The sequence below is a fragment of the Callospermophilus lateralis genome, chromosome 11 (assembly GCF_048772815.1).
Source record: "Callospermophilus lateralis isolate mCalLat2 chromosome 11, mCalLat2.hap1, whole genome shotgun sequence".
NCBI lineage: Eukaryota > Metazoa > Chordata > Mammalia > Rodentia > Sciuridae > Callospermophilus > Callospermophilus lateralis.
Genome location: NC_135315.1, coordinates 94,563,952 through 94,581,863, shown reverse-complemented (window position 1 = coordinate 94,581,863; position 17,912 = coordinate 94,563,952). Strand labels below are relative to the sequence as shown.

Here is a 17,912-nt window from a genome sequence, read left to right as displayed (position 1 = left end):
CCTCACCGCATGACATAGAAAGTGCCTAAATTACCAGAAGGTCAGATGCAAAAAGAGGATTTCATGGGAGAGTACAGGTCATTGAAACACCACTGACAACCCCAGCCCCAACTCCCTCCAGTCCTGCCTATTGCAGGACCAGCTGAAAGGGACAAGCTCAGCCTGGTGGGGGGAGGAGTGATTTGACTTTGGAGCCTGAATCTGAGTTTGTAGGTGACAAAAGGGATAAATGATTTGTTCCTCCCTGTAAGAGTGGAACCCAGGGTTTCCCAGCATGAGCAGGCAATTGCTGGGTCCTGGAGGAGAGCTGATTTAAAATCCTCAGACTCAGTGAAGAACACAGAAACTACCCATGCCTAAATCCGACCTCCAGGAGCTTTCCCAACAAGATCTCCTCTCTCACTCCAGCAACTCCACCACGAGGGGGGAGTAGACATCACACACCAGCCCATGCCACCTAACACTGCTGAGAAGGGAAGCCAAGAAATTCTCAACTCCAACTGAAACAATTCTTTATATTTCCATTGAGAACCTTTTGTTTCTTCTTCTTCATTTCTCTGATTAATTGTGAATAAATGACTAATGGACACTTATACATATTTGTCTCTTTTTATCACTTCTATAATTTTTGGAAGGCAGTTATCATCAATAGCTCAGTCTTTTGTGGGCTACGATATTTGATCACTATATTTCAGTTTTATTTTATATTCTATTATTTATTTTTTCATTTTATTTTTTCTTTTATATACTAGAAATTGAACTAAGGGGCACTTAACCACTGAGCCACGTCCCCAATCCTTTTCTGTATTTTATTTAGAAACAGGGATTCATTGAGTTACTTAGCACCTGGCTAAAGTGCTGAGGCAGACTTTGAACTCACAATCCCTCTGCCACAGCCTCCCAAACCACTGGGATTACAGGCGTGCATCACTATACCTGGCTTAATTTTTTAATGTATATTTTCTCTCTTGCTCCCTCATAATCTTCACATCCTATATCTCTTCTGTTCTCTCCGTTTTTAAAATTCTCCCCACTTTTGAAATTGTGAAACCTTTTGCAAACGTACTTTTTTTCCTATGGGCAATAACTGATCACATCATTTCTGTTCATTGTGCCAATGAACACAGAAGAAGATGTAGCAGGAACTATTTGGTTTAAAGCTGTATATTATTTGAATGTGTTGCTGTTATTATTTGTCTCCCCCAAAACTATGAAATACTGGAAAGCTGCAGGGAAAGTATAGGTCCACAGGGTAGAAACTCTACAGCCTCAGATTGCTATCTTTAAGTAGATAGGCACACAAACAACATGAAAAAGCAAGGGAACAAACTGCATTAACAAATCAACATGATCCAATAACAGAACCTATATACAGCACAGTGGAAGAAATTCTCACAATTAAACTGATCTGTGCAGTACAGAAAGACAGAAGAAAAGATGTCAGAGTGAAAATACAGGAAGTGAGAGATCACTTCAATAAAGTGATAGAGGAGATTCTGAAAAAAGAAATCAAGCAGTCAAGCAGAAATTCTAGAAATAAAAGAATCAATAAAACAAATTAAAAACTCAATGGAAAGTATCACCAGCAGACTAGAACACTTGGAAAATAGAATTTTAGACAATGAAGAGAAAATATATAACCTTGAAAATACTGCTGAATACAGACAAAAGATGTTAAAAGACCACAAATAGAAATTCTAAGAAACATGGGATAACACAAAAAGACCAAACTTAAGATATACTAGGATAGATGAAGGCTCAGAGATAAAGCCAAAGGAATGCACAACATTTTCAATGAAATAAAATCAGAAAACTTTCCAAACCTCAGGAAACAAATGGAAAATAAAATATAGGAGTCTGACAAGATCCCAAATATACAAAATTAAGACAGACTCACAACAAACCATATTATCATGAAAATCCCTATTATTACTGTGTGTATATAGTGAATGCATGACCAATGTGATTCTGCAACCTGTATACTCACAAAAATGAGACATTATATTCCATGTGATTCAAATGTAGGATATGTCAAGGTCATTGTACTGTCATGTGTAACTAATTAAAACAAATAAAAATAAATTAAAAAATTAAAAAATTATAGATTTTTATTTGTGCAATAACACAGTAGAATAGAATTTCCTCTACCCTTATAAAATAGTCATTTTGAATCGTAAGAAATATTAAAGAATACAATTAAAATATCAAAAAAAAAGAAATTGCCTTACATAATTAGGATAAACCTTTAAAGGCTATCTGAGAAAAATAACAAGTCAAATTTAAGGAAAAATCATTGTGGATCACAATGCAGGTTCTCAAAGATAGAAAGTTTTGTAATAATTAAGGCCAAACTCTGAAAGAAAATGGATGCCACCAAAAACACAATACCCGGCAAAATTAAGCTTCAGAATTGACAATGAAATAAAAACATATCATGATAAACCCAAGTTAAAAAAATTCACAACTAGAATATATGCTCTACAAAACATACTAAACAAAATATTTCATCAAGGAGAAATAAAAGATAAAAGTAAAAACCAGCAAATGAAGGGACTACCCTAGAAGAATAGTCATAGGGGAAACAAATTCAAATTATAAACCAGAAATAAATCAAAATGACAGGAAATAAAAATCACTTCTCAATAATAAAACTGAATGTAAATGGCCTAAACTCATCAATCAAAAGACAAGAATGTTGGTCTGGGGTGGTGGCTCAGTGTTAAGAGTGCTTGCCTGGCATGTGTGAGGTTGCCAACCAGAATATTTCACTGTAACAGTGGGAAATTTTAAGCACTACTTCATTCTCAGTATCACATATAAATAAATAATAAAGTTCCATCAACAACTAAAAAATAAGATACAGACTGGCAGATTGGATTAGTAAACAAGATCCAACAATATGCTGTCTTGAAGAGACCTCGTAAGTAGGACATCCACAGATTTAAGGTAAAAGGATGAGAAAAAAAACTTACCATTCACTGGATAAAGCAACTGTGGTACATATACACAATGGAATATTACTCAGCATTAAAATATAAAATCATGGCATTTGCAAGTAAATGGATGAGTTGAAGAAGATCATGCTAAATGAAGTAAGTTAATCCCAAACAAAACAAAGGTTGAATTTGTCTCTGATAAGTGGATATTGATCCATAATGGGGGCAGTGAAGGGAGCAAGCAAGTAAAGGAGGAACTCGAAATAAGGATGGGAGGAGAAGGAATGGGGCCTAGGTATATGTGTGAAGACACAAATGGGGTGACTTTACTTAGTGTACAACCAGAGAAATGAAAAATGGTGCTCCATATGTGTACTATGAAATGAATTCTGTTGTCATGTAGAAAAAATTAGAACAAATTAATTAATTAATTAATTAAAATCTTAGCATTCACATGGATCTTGTAAATAAGCAGGGGTTTCTATCCTCATATCAGATAAAGTGGACTTCAAGTCAATGTTAATCAGAAGGGACAAAGTAGTACATGTCAGACAACTTAAGGGAATTATACATCTACAAGACATAACAACCATAAATATTTATGATCCAAACAATGGAGCACCTAAACACATCAAACAAACCCTTCTCAATTTCAGGAATCAAATAGACAACAAAATAGTAATGGGTGACTTTAACACAACTCTCTCATCTCTAGATATGTCTACCATACAAAAACAAAACAAAGAAGCTACAGAACTGAAAAACACAATTAATAATTTAAACTTATGAAACATATATAGAATAATACATCCATCAATGACTTACTATAGTTTCTTCTCAATAGCACATGAATCATTTTCTAAACAGAGCATATCTTAGGCCACAAAGCAACTCTTAGCAAATAAAAAGAAACAGACATAATAAATATATTTTATCAGATCATAATGTAATAAAATTAGAAATGAATGATAAAATAAAAATAGAAGCTGCACTAACACCTGGAGACTAAATACCATGTTAATAAATGACTAATGGATAGATAAAAATTCAAGGTTGAAAGTTAAAAAATGCTTAGAGGTAAATGAGAATAGAAATACAACATATTATACTCTCTGACAAGTTGGTTCTTTAAAAAAATAAATTTCATAAAACCTTAGCAAAGCCAACTGAGAAAGAGGTTAAAAAACATAAATACTAAAATCAGTGATGAAAAAGAAAATATTATCATGAAAAATACATATGTAAGTATTTTATCATAGAGGATGATCAGAAATTATTTTGAAATTTATGCTCCAATAAAATAAAAAATCTTAAAGACATAACCAAATTTCTAGAGACATATGACTTATCCAAATTGATTCAGAATGACACAGAAAATGTAAACAGCTCAATATCAAGCAATGAATTAGAAGATGCCATCAAAAGCCTCCCAACAAAGGAAGGTCCAAAACGAAATGGATGCTCACCCAATTGGTACCAAACACACAAAGAACAACTCAAACCAAAACTCCTCAAATTATTCCATGAAGCAGAAAACTCTTCAAAACTCATTCTATGAAACCAGTATCATCCTGATACCAAAACCAGACAAGCACACATCAAGAAAACAAAAGTTCAGATCAATATTCCTGATAAATATAGATGTAAAAATTTCAATATAATAATAACAAATCAGATACAAAAAATATATTTTAAAGATATTGCATCAAGACCAAGTGGTGTTAATCCCTGGATGCAAGGTTGTTTCAACACACGGAGATCAATAAATGTAATTCACCACATCAATAGACTTAAAAGATGAGAATCACACGATTATCTCAATAGATGCAGAAAAAGCTTTTGACAAAAGAAAGCATCTATTCATGTTCAAAACACAAGACGAATTACGCATAGAAGGAACATACTTCAACACTGTAAAAGCTATATACATTAAACTTATAGCCAACATCATCCTAAATGGTGAAAAATTGAAAACATTCCTTCTAAAAACTGAAATAAGACAGGCTGCCCTCTTTTATCACGTCTATTCAACATAGTGCTGAAAACTATAGCCAGAGGTATTAGGAAAAAGAAAGAAATTAAATAGATATGAATAAGAAGAGCTCAAACTATCTCTATTTGCAAAAGGAATAATCCTATATGTAGAAGGCCCAAAAACTGCACCAGAAAACATTTAGAACTCATAAACAAATTCAGTGAAGTAGCAAGATATAAAATTAACATGCATAAGTTAACTGCATTTCTATAAACCAATGATGAATCAGCTGAAAGAGAAATTACAAAAACTGTCCTAATTCACAACAGGTTAATAAAAAAAACCACCTTGGGAATCAATCTATCAAAACAGGTGAAAGACCTCTATAATAAAAACTACAGGGCTGGGGGTGTGGCTCAAGCGGTAGCATGCTCACCTGGCATGCGTGCGGCCTGGGTTTGATCCTCAGCACCACATACAAACAAAGATGTTGTGTCTACCGAAACCTAAAAAATAAATATTAAAATTTTCTCTCTGAAAAACATAAAATAATATAAAATAAAAACTACAGAACACTGAAGAAAGAAATTAAAGAAAATGTTAGAAGATGTAAAACTCTCCCATGATCTTGTACAGGCAGAATTAATATTGTCAAAACAGCCATACTACCAAAAGTACTATACAGATTTAATACAATTCCTATTAAGTTCCCAATGACATTCTTCATAGAAACAGAAAAAGCAATCACGAAATTCACTTGGTAAAATAAGAGACTCATAATAGCCAAAGCAATCCTTAGCAAGAAGAGTGAAGCGGGAGGCATCACAATACCAGACCTTACACTACTTTACAGAGCCACAGTAACAAAAATGACACAGCATTGGCACCAGACCAGAGACCCTGTGCCTACTACAAGAAACTGTAAGCCCAACTCTTCATGGTGTGGGCTAAGGGACCAAATTCCTCAACAAGATTCCAGAAGCATAATAAGCAAAATCAAGAATCAATAAATAGAAAAATATCAAACTAAAAAGCTTCTTTAGTAAAAGAGGCAATAAAAAAAACCTGAAGAGGGAGCCTACAGAATGGGAGAAAATCTCAAAGACACCTGTACTTCTGTATAGCATTAATCTCCAGTATATATAAAAAACTCAAAAACTTAATAGCAAACAACCCAAATAACCCAATCAGTAAATGGGCAAAAGAATCGAACAGGCACATCACAGAAGAAGAAAAATAAATGGCCAAACAAATATGTGAAAAAAAATTCAACATCTCTACTAATTACAGAAATGCAAATTAAAACTACATTGAGATTGCATCTCACTCCAGTCAGAATGGCAATTATCAAGAATATAACTAACAATAAATATTGGTGAGCATGTGGGAAAAAAGATGCATTCATAAATTTCTGGTGGGAATGCAAATTGGTGCAACTATTCTGAAAAGCAGTATTGAGATTCCTCAGAAAACTTGGAATGGAACCACCCTATCACCCACTTATCCCACTGTCAGTATATACTCAAAGGACTTAAAATCAGCATACTATATTGACACAGTCACATCAATGTTTGTAGCAGCTCAATTAACAATAGCTCAGTTACAGAACCAACCTATGTGCCCTACAACCAATAAATGGATAAATAAAATGTGATATAAATACACAATAGAATATCATTCAGTGATAAAAAGAATGGAATTATGGCATTTGCTGTTAAATGGATGGAAATGGAGATATCATGCTAAGTGAAATAAGCCAATCCCCCAAAAATAAAGGCTGAAGGTTCTCTTTGATATGTGGATGCTAACACACAATAAGGTGGTGTTGGCGGCGGGCAGAAGTTCAGTGAATTAAATAAAAGGAAATGAAGAAAAGAATTGGGGTACAAGAAATACAAAAAGGTCTACTGAGTTAAACAATGCCCTACAAGTAGCCCTTCAGGTAATGCACCCAGTGGTATTATGTAAAAATGTGGATGTGTAACCGATGTGATTCTGCAATCTGTATTTGGGGTAAAAATGGGAGCTCATAACCCACTTGAATCTAAGGTATGAAATATGATATGTCAAGAGCTTTATAATGTTTTGAACAACCAATAAAAAGAAACACAATGTAAAAATAAATAAATAAATAACATAAATTTGTTGTGTTCAACTACAACTACAAAAATAATTATTTAATCTAAAAAATGAAGCATCTCTTATCACTTATCCTGGTGTTTCCAAGGCAAAATCAGGAACTCACTTTTCCTGATGTTATGGTTGAAAGGTACTTTTATGCATGCTTGCAGAATTATAATTTCAATTTAAGGAGTATATATCAGCATTTTTGATAAACAAGAAGTTTCCAGAATTAATTATTCAAAGAACAAAAACTGTTATTTCTTGAATTATTCAGGATTTTGTTCTGGGTAGTTTTAAATGTTCTTATTGAAGTAAAGTATTAAGGAATGAATTAATCTATTCAACAAGAATTCATTGATTTTCACTATATCTCAGGCCTTTGCTTGCTACTTAGAATATAAAACTCAATCAAAGCCAATTCTAAGTGTTCAGATTTACTATCTTGTAGTACCCATCACTTAAACCAAAATTCTAGCACAGGTTGCAGTGGTAGAAATCTATCTAATTCATTAGGAAAACACACACACACACACACACACACACACACACACACACACACACACAATAAAATACTAACCCTTTGGACTTAATCAAAATATAAAACTTTTTTGCATCAAAGAAAAACATTAAATAAATGAAAAAAAAACCCTACAGAATGGGAAAATTTATAAATCATGTGTTGAACAGGGACTTATATGCAGGCTCCATAAAGAATTCTCACAATTCAAGAATAAAAAGTAAATAATCCAATTTAGAAAGATGGAAAGACTGTGAACAGACTTTCCTCCAAAGAGGACATATGAATGGATAAAGAACACATGAAAGATGTTCAAACCATTAGTTAATAAGGATCTGAACATCAAAATCAATGAATGAATAGTATAATCCAAAAGACAGATAATAGCAATGTTGGAAAGAATTTGAGAAACCTGAAAGCCTCATCCGTGGCTGGTGAAAACACACCATGGTCTGTTGTTCTGGGAAGCAGTTGGCTGCTCTTCCACAAGGTAAGTGTAACTATCATGTGACCAACAATTCCTCCCTGTGCATTCCTATGAAAACTAGCAAACCCAGGGCATAGCTTGATGACGTGGTGGTTTCTAACTAGGCTTACTCTTCAGACTCACTGGGCAGAGTTTGCAACATACACATTCCCAGACCAAAGCCCCAGAGAACCTCACTTACCAGTGCCCCCTGTAGGTTGCCAGGGCTTGGGCAAGGGTGTAGGGATGGCCATGGGTGTCAGGAAGACCCCAGCACTGCTAGCTGAGCTCCGCAGAGGCCCAGGTGAAACAGGATAAGAGAGGCTTCCTGGTGGCCTTCCTTTGGGTACCAGTAAGTGCCTCAGCAAGCGACATGTCAGAAGTACTGGAGCTGCCTCACCAAATGCCACTCAATTTTAAGACAAAGAAAATTGCCTGTGGAAATGTCTTGTTATGCTTACAATTGAGCATCACCAAGAGGGATTCCAACATAACAATTAAACCTTCCATCCTTTGGCTTTAAGAGTTGCTAAATCACTAATGCCTCAGGGGAAATTTTGTACTTTATCATTAAATAGTATAATGTTGCCAATTCTTACATGATGATATATTTTTTAAAAAAAATCCTAAATGTTAATTCAATTTCCTCTAAAGATTCTGAGAGGTACCTGTGAATGTAACCCACACAGAAAGTCATTCAACGCATATAAGGGATAAATTCCATCACTGACAATTCACCTGATGCTAACAAGCCCACGCTGTTTTTGTGGGAATTTATATGTCAGCTCACTTTACCAACAACTATTTTCTTTTATCTTTGATTTGCCTCCTTCTGGAATCTGTATCTGAATACTTAATTATCCCCTTGTTTCTACAAACTATTCCATCTTGTTTCAGCTAGGATTATCTGGCTCCTCCTGCTACATATTTACATTCATTAACTAGATTATTAAGCAAATATTGATAGATTACCACCAATGCACAATTCACTGAGATAGGTGCTCCTGAACACACAGAGAGAAAACAAGGGTCAACATGAGCAGCTCAGTAAATCGATTAAAAACCACTGCAAGGTACGGACCCTCTGACAGGGTAGACCTTATGGCATTAAAAAAAAAAAAGTCTTAAAAAATAGGTCAGAGGGCTTTTTCAATTCATGTTTATAGATTAAGAAGCTAAATCTTATTTCATTTAATTTACTTGTATTGAAGTCCATGGCTCCTTGTAATAGCATCTCCCTTTCTGAGTTTTTGCAAAGACTATTTTCAGTAATCTGGGGTAGAATACTGTCAGGCTCATGGCTCTATGTAATCCACTGGTGCTTCATTACTTGGTAAACAGGAGCATTGGCTTTTCACCAAACATCTGGAATTCTGCAACTTGCTATGTCATGCATCTCTATATTACAATGAATTCCACTTTTATATACTATTATACTGCACCAATTAAAAATAATAAATAAATAGAAGAAAACCAATAGAGTCGAGGAAGAAGAGGGAAGGTGTGGGTAAGAAAAGGGAAGTACTGGGTGGTTGAAATTATACAAATTATATGCATTTATGAATACATCAAAATGAACCCCACTGGTAGGTATAACTATATTGTACACATACACACACATTTTCCACACACATCCAAAAATGACTGTATGTGACCATATGTATACATTCTTTCCACTAAGAAACCCTGTACAACTAAGATGAAACATATGAAACAATAAAATATTGTTTATATCTATATAAACAAAACATTGGGAGGAGACTGTAGCCATCACTTCCTCTGTAAGACTCACAGACCCCGAGGTGATAACACAGGTGGTCACAATAAATTTTAGTGTTGGTCAGGTTGCTCAATTATCTCATCTGCTACTTCTAAATAAAAAAAGTTCCAGGCCAGAATTCAGTTGTAAGCTGGTATCTCTGATGGTCTGGGTTAGTAGGGGCTGTGAGTAAAACAGATTTTCCTAACATTCCCCTCTATTACAGATGCACCACTTATTCTAATTTGTTGAAAGAAGAAAAAATAGTCTAAAATCCAAGGTGTATCATGCTCATTATTTTCTATCCCATTTTCACCTTCACTTGGCTGCTGTTGGAAAGGACTTTATAAAAAGGGTTGCTTCTTGCTCACTATAGATTTCTAAAAGAAGACATGAGTGCTGCATGACACTGGTGGGTTGAAAACTTGGCTTTGTCCCTTTCAAAACTGCCTCAGTCCTGTCCCGCTCTTGTAAATTTTTTGTGGTGCTGGGGATGGAATCCAGGGCTTTGCGCATGCTTGGAAAGTGCTCTCCACTGAGCTCTAACCTTGATCTCATGACCTTCCTACCTTGGCTCCCCAGGTAGCTGGAGTTACAGATGTGCTCTTTTGATGCTTATAGTTTAAAGAAAAAAAATGACATTAGGTAAGTTTCCAATTACAAACCTGATAGGTGTGGGAAGAGGTCAGGGGAACTGGGTGTGGAGGTTGAGGCAGGTGAGGTCAAAGCCAGGAGGGGGGTGAGGAGGAAGGGCAAGTGTCAAGGTTGGGGCCCACAGGAAGGAAGAAGAAAACCCAGTTAAGGCAACAGCACCTGCATGGGCTTGTAGAAAGAGCGTTGAGCACAGTGGGGAAGAAAGAATTGTGGAAAAGAGTAAATGCTTGGCTTTGTATGCTTTTCAATGAAGAGTGGACATGACCCTGAGGGTTCTAGAGAGCCAATGCTGTACACTGGCAGGTTCCCAGCACTCAAAACTATCTTCACAAATCACTGACACCATAGATCTGTGTCATGAATGAAAGGCACTGAGTAGAGAAGATGCTACTTTAATATTTTAAAGCATTAGGTAAGTGCCAGGCGCGGTGGCACACACCTATTATCCCAGCGGCTCAGAAGGTTGAGGCAGGAGGATAGTGAGTTCAGAGCCAGACTCAGCAACAGCCAAGCACTTCTTAACTTGGTGAGACCTCTCTCTAAAAAAATACAACATAGGGCAGGGGTGTAGCTCGCTGGTCCAGTGCCCCTGAGTTCAATCCCAGGTACCCAAAAAATAAAAAAAGCATTTGATAAGAACTTTAGTAAACTCAGAATTCCCATGTTCAGGTCCCTCTCATTATTTCAAAGTCATCTATTTGGGAAAACTTAGACCAAGTAACACGAGATCCACATTTCTATTCAATTATATTTTATAATCTATAAAAAGAAAACTCCTCCAAAGTACACATTCATGAATAATGAATAATTTAGACTGTCTAGGTCAGATTTTTACATGTTGATATGTGTTTGTGTGTATACATATAATATTCCATTTGAAATAATGCAACAGTGTAGGTTATCAAACTCAGACAAAAATATCAATCAACATATTTAACAGCAGCAATATGTTAATGGGTCTGACTTAATGTATATATTATTAAATGTCTTTTAATGGAGCTTATGAACTTGTATATATCTTATTAAATATCTTATTAAGAAGCTCATTACTTTCAATATATCTTATTAAGTATCTTTCATTTCTAAGTTTCATTAATATTCAGCCAAATGCCTTATATTCTTAATATTTTCTTTCATTCAATTTCAAGTGCTTGAGTTAGATGTTCCTGCCTTGAGTCGGAGTGCTGACCAGCCCATAGGTGCCTTCTGACTCCAGACCAAGGCAGCCGAAAGCACAGAGGGAGATTCTGAAAGGAAATACATTCATTGCTCTTTTTTTCTTGATATGATGAATTTACGTACTACCTTTTTAAAAGAGGCTAATTAGCTTTTTAAAGCTGCTGGAAATAAATTATAAGGAATATACTAATAGATGATACATATTCAGATTTACAGGACAATAATCTTCCCGGAGTTCAAACTGTTACTGTGAACTGCAGGTTTCCACACACACTCTGGGTCACCTCCTCAGGTATAGGGAACTAGAAAGGCATTCCTCTTGGCTTCACAGCAAAGCAAGCTAGACAAGTCATAAGTTCAAGACTTTTTTGAATCTATCAGAAAGCTTTGGTCACAGGGCCACCATGAAGTCCAAAATCCAGGGAGAAAAACACAACTGCAGAGAAGCCAGCACTTGTCCTTGGGGCAAAACCCACAGGGATCTTGGGGGAAATACAGACTAGAGGAGGAAGAGCAGAGTGGAGCCCCAGGGACCTCAGATAAAAGGAGGGGGAGGGTTCACATCCTCCATCTGACCTTCTCCACTGACCCCGCGGGCTTCATCTATGTCTTCATCGGTTAAACAACAACAGTCCTGGCTGGGAAGCACTGGGAAGGAGATTCCTCCTCAGACTCTTCCCCACCCACACTCCATAGAAAAGCCTTAGGGGGAAGGGGGAAGAAAACACTACTGCCCCAGGGAACCATCAAATAGGGGGCAGCCCACAGCAAGGGAGGGACAGGACTGCCAAGACCATCCACCCCCAAGAGCAAAGGGTACAATGTTGGCTTACTGGGAAAGAAGCCCCCACCCTCTCTACCACCCCACTGAGGGGAGGTATGAGGAAAGAAGTGTTTGGGAGCAGCTAGGAGACAAAGAAGGAGTAAAACCACTTGGAAATCAACCCCACGCCAAGCACAAGGTATCACCAGAGGGGGCAGCCGGCAACCATACCAACCCTCAAATTGCCTACCTCCCCCTTCATCCCCACGCTGAAGGCCCCACAGGAAAATATGAGGGGCTCACCTGCAGGTTCAAGAATGACTTACTTCTACCTCAATTGTTTCCATAACATATTCTGAATTCAACAAGCAATCATAAAAATCTAAAATGATAAAAATTATTCCAAAAGAGGACCAAAGTTGACGAATGTATACTACCCATTTTTGAGGTTCACGATAAAGCTAGTGTGATCAAGACAGCCTGGTATTTGCTGTAGACACACACAGAGACTATAAAAATATGTCAGCATTAACACAGGAAGCTAATGTTTTACGAAGCTGCATAGGTAGTCAATTGAATAAGGAGAAGTTTTTTCCACAAATGATGCTGAACAAATGATAACAACTGGATGTCCAGATGCAAAAAAAGAGGAACCTGGACCCATATCTCACCCTTCATACAAAAATAAGCTCAGAATGGATCACAGTCTTCAGTGTTGAACTATAAAGCACCTAGGAAAATCTTTTTGTGATTTTGAGTTAGGTAAACAGTTTTCAGACCCTACCCCAAAAGTAGGATCCACAAAAGAAAAATAAATTGAAAACTTTTATCTGTATCAAAATTAACTTTCAGACACTGATATAAGAATAAAAAGTCAAACAAAAGACTGACAGAATATATTTCAGATTGAAGACTTACATTCAGAATACATGAAGAACCCTCAAACAATAATAAAAAATCTATTTTTTTAAAATAGGAATAAGACTGAAACAGACACTTCAGAAAAGATACAGGGGTGTCATAAAGCGCTCAGTGTTATACAAATTAAGGACAGTGTCACTCCCCTGAGTTCTGACGAGGCTGACTCCTTGCTACACAGTAAGCTGAAAGTTTGGTTTTTCAGAGGCAGATTAGGTTTTATTTTATACTTGATATCCAGAACAGTGCTCATTCATTCCATTGTTATATCTTTAACATAAAAATGTTCAAAATTATTAATTAATCAGGGAAATTTATAATTAGGGATATTCAAATCAAAACTAGAACCAGGAGATACCATAGACTCTCTGAACTGAATGAATCCTGAAAACAGCAAGGGTCTGGGCCACTACAGAGCATGCACACAGCCACCTCCACCTGCACAATCACTTGTGAGGTTGGATCTTCCTAACATGCAATCCCCCTTTCTGGTATTACTAACTGAAACTCACAGCCACACACACACACACACACACACACACACACACACACACACAAATATGTACATAAATGTTAATAGTAGCTTGATTTATAATCCTCCAAACTGGGAACAACCCAGATTTTCTTAACTAAGTATCCATACAAGAGAAGGCCACACTGTCATTAAAGGAAAAAACTCAATACCTCATACAACGAGTCTTAAATGCAATCTGTAAATGAAAGGACCCAGATTCAGAAGACTGCATGTAAGACTGCATGTATATGATACTTAGACCAACAAAATTATAAGGACAGGTCAGTGGTTACAAAAGTTGGCATGAGGGCAGGGTTCTATAAAAGACAAGCAAATGGGAATGTGGGTGTGACAGCTGCTCTGATCATCACTGGGGAGGATTCATGACTCTGTGTATCTGTCAAACTTACAGAAGTGTATTCCACAAAGAGTCAATTTCACTGAATGCAAATAAAACTAATAAATCACTACTGTTAATCTGTCTCTGAAAAAACAAAACCTGCAGCTCACTGTGGAGCAGCAAGAAGTCAGCCTAGTCAGAACTCAAGGGCTGATGCTTTCCTTAATTTGCATAACACTGAGCAATTCATTTAGGAAAGAAACTTGTTACTCAGATGTCTTCTTCCCAGTTGGTACCTGGAGGTTCCAGTGCTCTTAGACCAGCTCATTTCCATGGAGGGTGCCATCTGCTCCTAGTACCACTGAGTCAAAACCCTGCATTGCTGTCTTCTAGGACAGGACCAGCCATCGGCTCTTGGTGAGCGCACTCACCTCCTTGGAGAGCTCCTGGCTCTGGGCACAGAGCCCTTCACATGTTGGACCTGCTCAGCTGTCTGCTCTCCTGCTAGAGTGTTCACCCCTCTTCTGCACTCCCTGGAGTTCAGCCCAGGTTTCACTTACGCAGGCAGGTCTTTGCGACACACTGCTCTAAAGCTACCAGGTAAGAATCTCAACATCTATACTGGTAGAACAGCCATCAAAGTCCACCACTACTGTAATTAACTAAGGAACCAAGGAACTGGGGAAGAAGAAACTACCTTCACATCACTCACCATTAGATCTTTAGCAGTTAGCAAAGGACCCTACAAAAAGTGATGATCTATAAATACTTACTGACTGAATGAATGAACAAGTAGCTGTATTTTAGTGCTGATATCCAGAACAATGCTCATTCATTCCAGTGTCACATCTTTAAAAGTAAACCCAATAGTTCATTGCTGGCTCACACTCAGCTCCAAGGGAGCTGTTTTAGTTTAATTTCATGTGCTAATCTGGCTGGGCCAGGGGGTGCTCAGGCACTGGTCAAACATTGCTCTGGGCATGTCAGTGAGGGTGGTTCTGAATCGGTGGACCAGTGAGCAGACTGCTCTCCTCCTGTGGGGGGTCATTTACCCAAGCAGTTGAAGGCCTGACTACAAGAGAGAGCTGATATGGCCACCTGACTGCCTGAGATGGGATACCAGCCTTTCCTGTTTTCAGACTCAAAAAACTCAGTCCTTCTTGGGTTTAGAGAATGCCGACTTTCAGACTAATACCGCACCTACCAGCTCTGTTGATTTTCAGGCCTCTGAATTGTTTTTCCAGGTCTGTAGCCTGCTAATTACAGAAGCTGGAACTTCTGACCCTCCATAACTGTCAGCTAATTCCTTATAATAAATCTATTTGTTAGTGGTTTCTCAGGAGAACTCTAATATAGGACTTCCTATAAAATTTTTCCCCTACATTAGTTACTTTCTTAAATTCCTGACATACTTGGACTTTTTTATGCACACTCTGCATCTTATACCCACAACGCATCCATTTTGCTTCCTACCATCTTTGCAGTGATTCCCCACTTCACTGTGTCCAAATACTGAATATGGCCCACTGTGTGACTTTTTGGTTTGGGTTCTAGGAAGAAATAAACTAAACTTCTCTCCAGGGACCTGTTAAACCTACACAAAAACAAACAAAACAAAAAATGTGTCATCATTAGGAAAAGGGTACTGCTGAGAGCCATAGCCAAGTAGTAAAGATGCATGGTATTTTTGGTTGAAAGGTGACCCTGCTCAGGGATTAGGGTGGCTCCAGATTTAGGGTGGATCCTGCTGGGAATAGGGCGGCTCCAGGATTAGGGCAGATTCTGCTGGGATTAGGGCATATCCTGCTGCCTCAGGTGCCCGCTCCTTTGGAGTTCCCATTGAGTTCTCGCGGGGCTCTGAGAGAATTGAGGCGTGGAGCCCAGTAGAGGCAGGGTGTTCCCGGGAAGTGTGGGTAGAGTGTCAGTGAGAGTACGGGAATAAAGAGTTGCTGTTTGAATCTACAAGGCTTTTTGGTGGCTTGGTGATTTTGTGCCCATCAAGACTGCGGCAGGGTACTTTTCAAATATGGCAAAACCTAGTGTGGTCACTTCAGAGGAATAGTGGGGACTCAATATTTTCTTTAGACTTCAGAGGTGCTCTAGAAAAATAACCCTGTACCGACCTGGTATTCCAATTCCGAGTGCAGGGGTCACACAGTTCCTTAGCTGTCTGTCATGCTCCTGGTGAGTACGTCAGTGTGTCACCACAAAAAGCTCAAAGGCAAAGCTCCCTCCACACACCACCTCACCGTCACTGGCTCTGGCCCATTGTAATGTCGAGGGAAGTGCACCTTCTGAGAAAATCTGGTTTTTTAACATTCATAATAGTTCTATTTCATGACAGCAAGAGCATTTCCCCAAACCATGTATTTCCAACTAAAAAGTTAAAAATAATATATGTATATTGATAGCTAAAACTTGAACAAAATGTGGCTCAGTACAGCCCTGGCCTACCATGTGAGGCCCTGGGTTTGTCCCCTAACAACACAAAGTAAATGATGTAAAAATTTTTAAAAAGTTGGAGAATACAAAAAAAAAACTAAAAATATTTGCAGCTATTCGAAATAAACAGCATTTCTTCTTTAAATACTTTTTCAATTGAAGGTCACGGTTTACTCCAACTAACTGCCATAGGCTCCCAACACTTCCCCAATCCTCAAATGCTATTAGGTCCACTATTTTTGTCCAAATAATAGTACCAGAGAACTCATTTTCAATTGGAGGCAAAGTTATATTTCATTAAATTCATTGATCTTTGAGAGAGAATGTGAAAGCAATAAAGAAATAAGGATAGAAAGAATTCACTGAAGACCACACACCCTAAGCAAATGTGTGTCTCCAGCCTTTTTTCTCAGATAAACTGTTCAATTATGTTTGTTATTAAATAGCACCAACATGCACTGACTCAACACAAGGCATCTCTTTGTTATGGACTTGGGAGAACACAGTGTAGGAATGCGAGGAGGAGCAACCAGACAGGACTCAGACAGGAGGACAAGCCAGGTGGAAAGGAGCAGAGAAAGGTTCTGGGACTCACACTCTGAACAGGAAGGCAACTCTCCCACTGCACTGCACTTGGGACTCAGAACTCCTCAAGTTTCCTGCACGCATACACGCACACACGCACTGTGCTTTCCAGTGATTCTAAAAGTGAGAAGAATACTTAAATCTTTAACTCCCTGAATGCTAAAATTCCAGTTATTTCCCTGGCCTATGAGCAATGCAATATTGCTGCAATAATCATGGAATGTTACTGAAACACAGTTTTTAGGAGCGATTTCTCATTCTGCTCTAAATATACAAAGATTTTGATTTGTCATGCAATTGTTTACCCCTTCCTAAGTCTCCTGAATAGTGCAGTAAGAAGGAAAAATAGGTTTTCTCTGAAAAACTGTGTGCATCTGGTGAAATAAAATGGTGGCAGAAGAGAAAATTTTGAATACAATAATAGCAAACCAAAATTACAAATCTACTTGAAAGCAGTATATTAATTCAAGCTGCTCTACTTCCAAAAGTGGATAAAGAACCAAAATTCTCAAGTAATAAACACAAGGAATCATATGTGAACCCTGAAAAGTATGTCTAAGGAGTGATATAACTGGTAGCTGTTTTTAATCAGTGACTTTCTCCTTGGATGTGATGGTTGCAGGGATGCAAGGTATTTGTCTCATAAATCAAATATATGAGGTGTTCATGCTAATTCATTTTCTCCTTCAAACACACCTAAAAGTTGAACATAAACAACCATCTAGCTATGGTCCAAATGT

The 17,912-nt window shown here is 37.6% G+C and overlaps 1 pseudogene; it reads right to left on the bottom strand.

The window, feature by feature from the left end:
* LOC143642328 (activating signal cointegrator 1 complex subunit 3-like) overlaps positions 1–17,912 on the bottom strand; it is a 73,177-nt pseudogene that overhangs the window by 54,313 nt on the left and 952 nt on the right.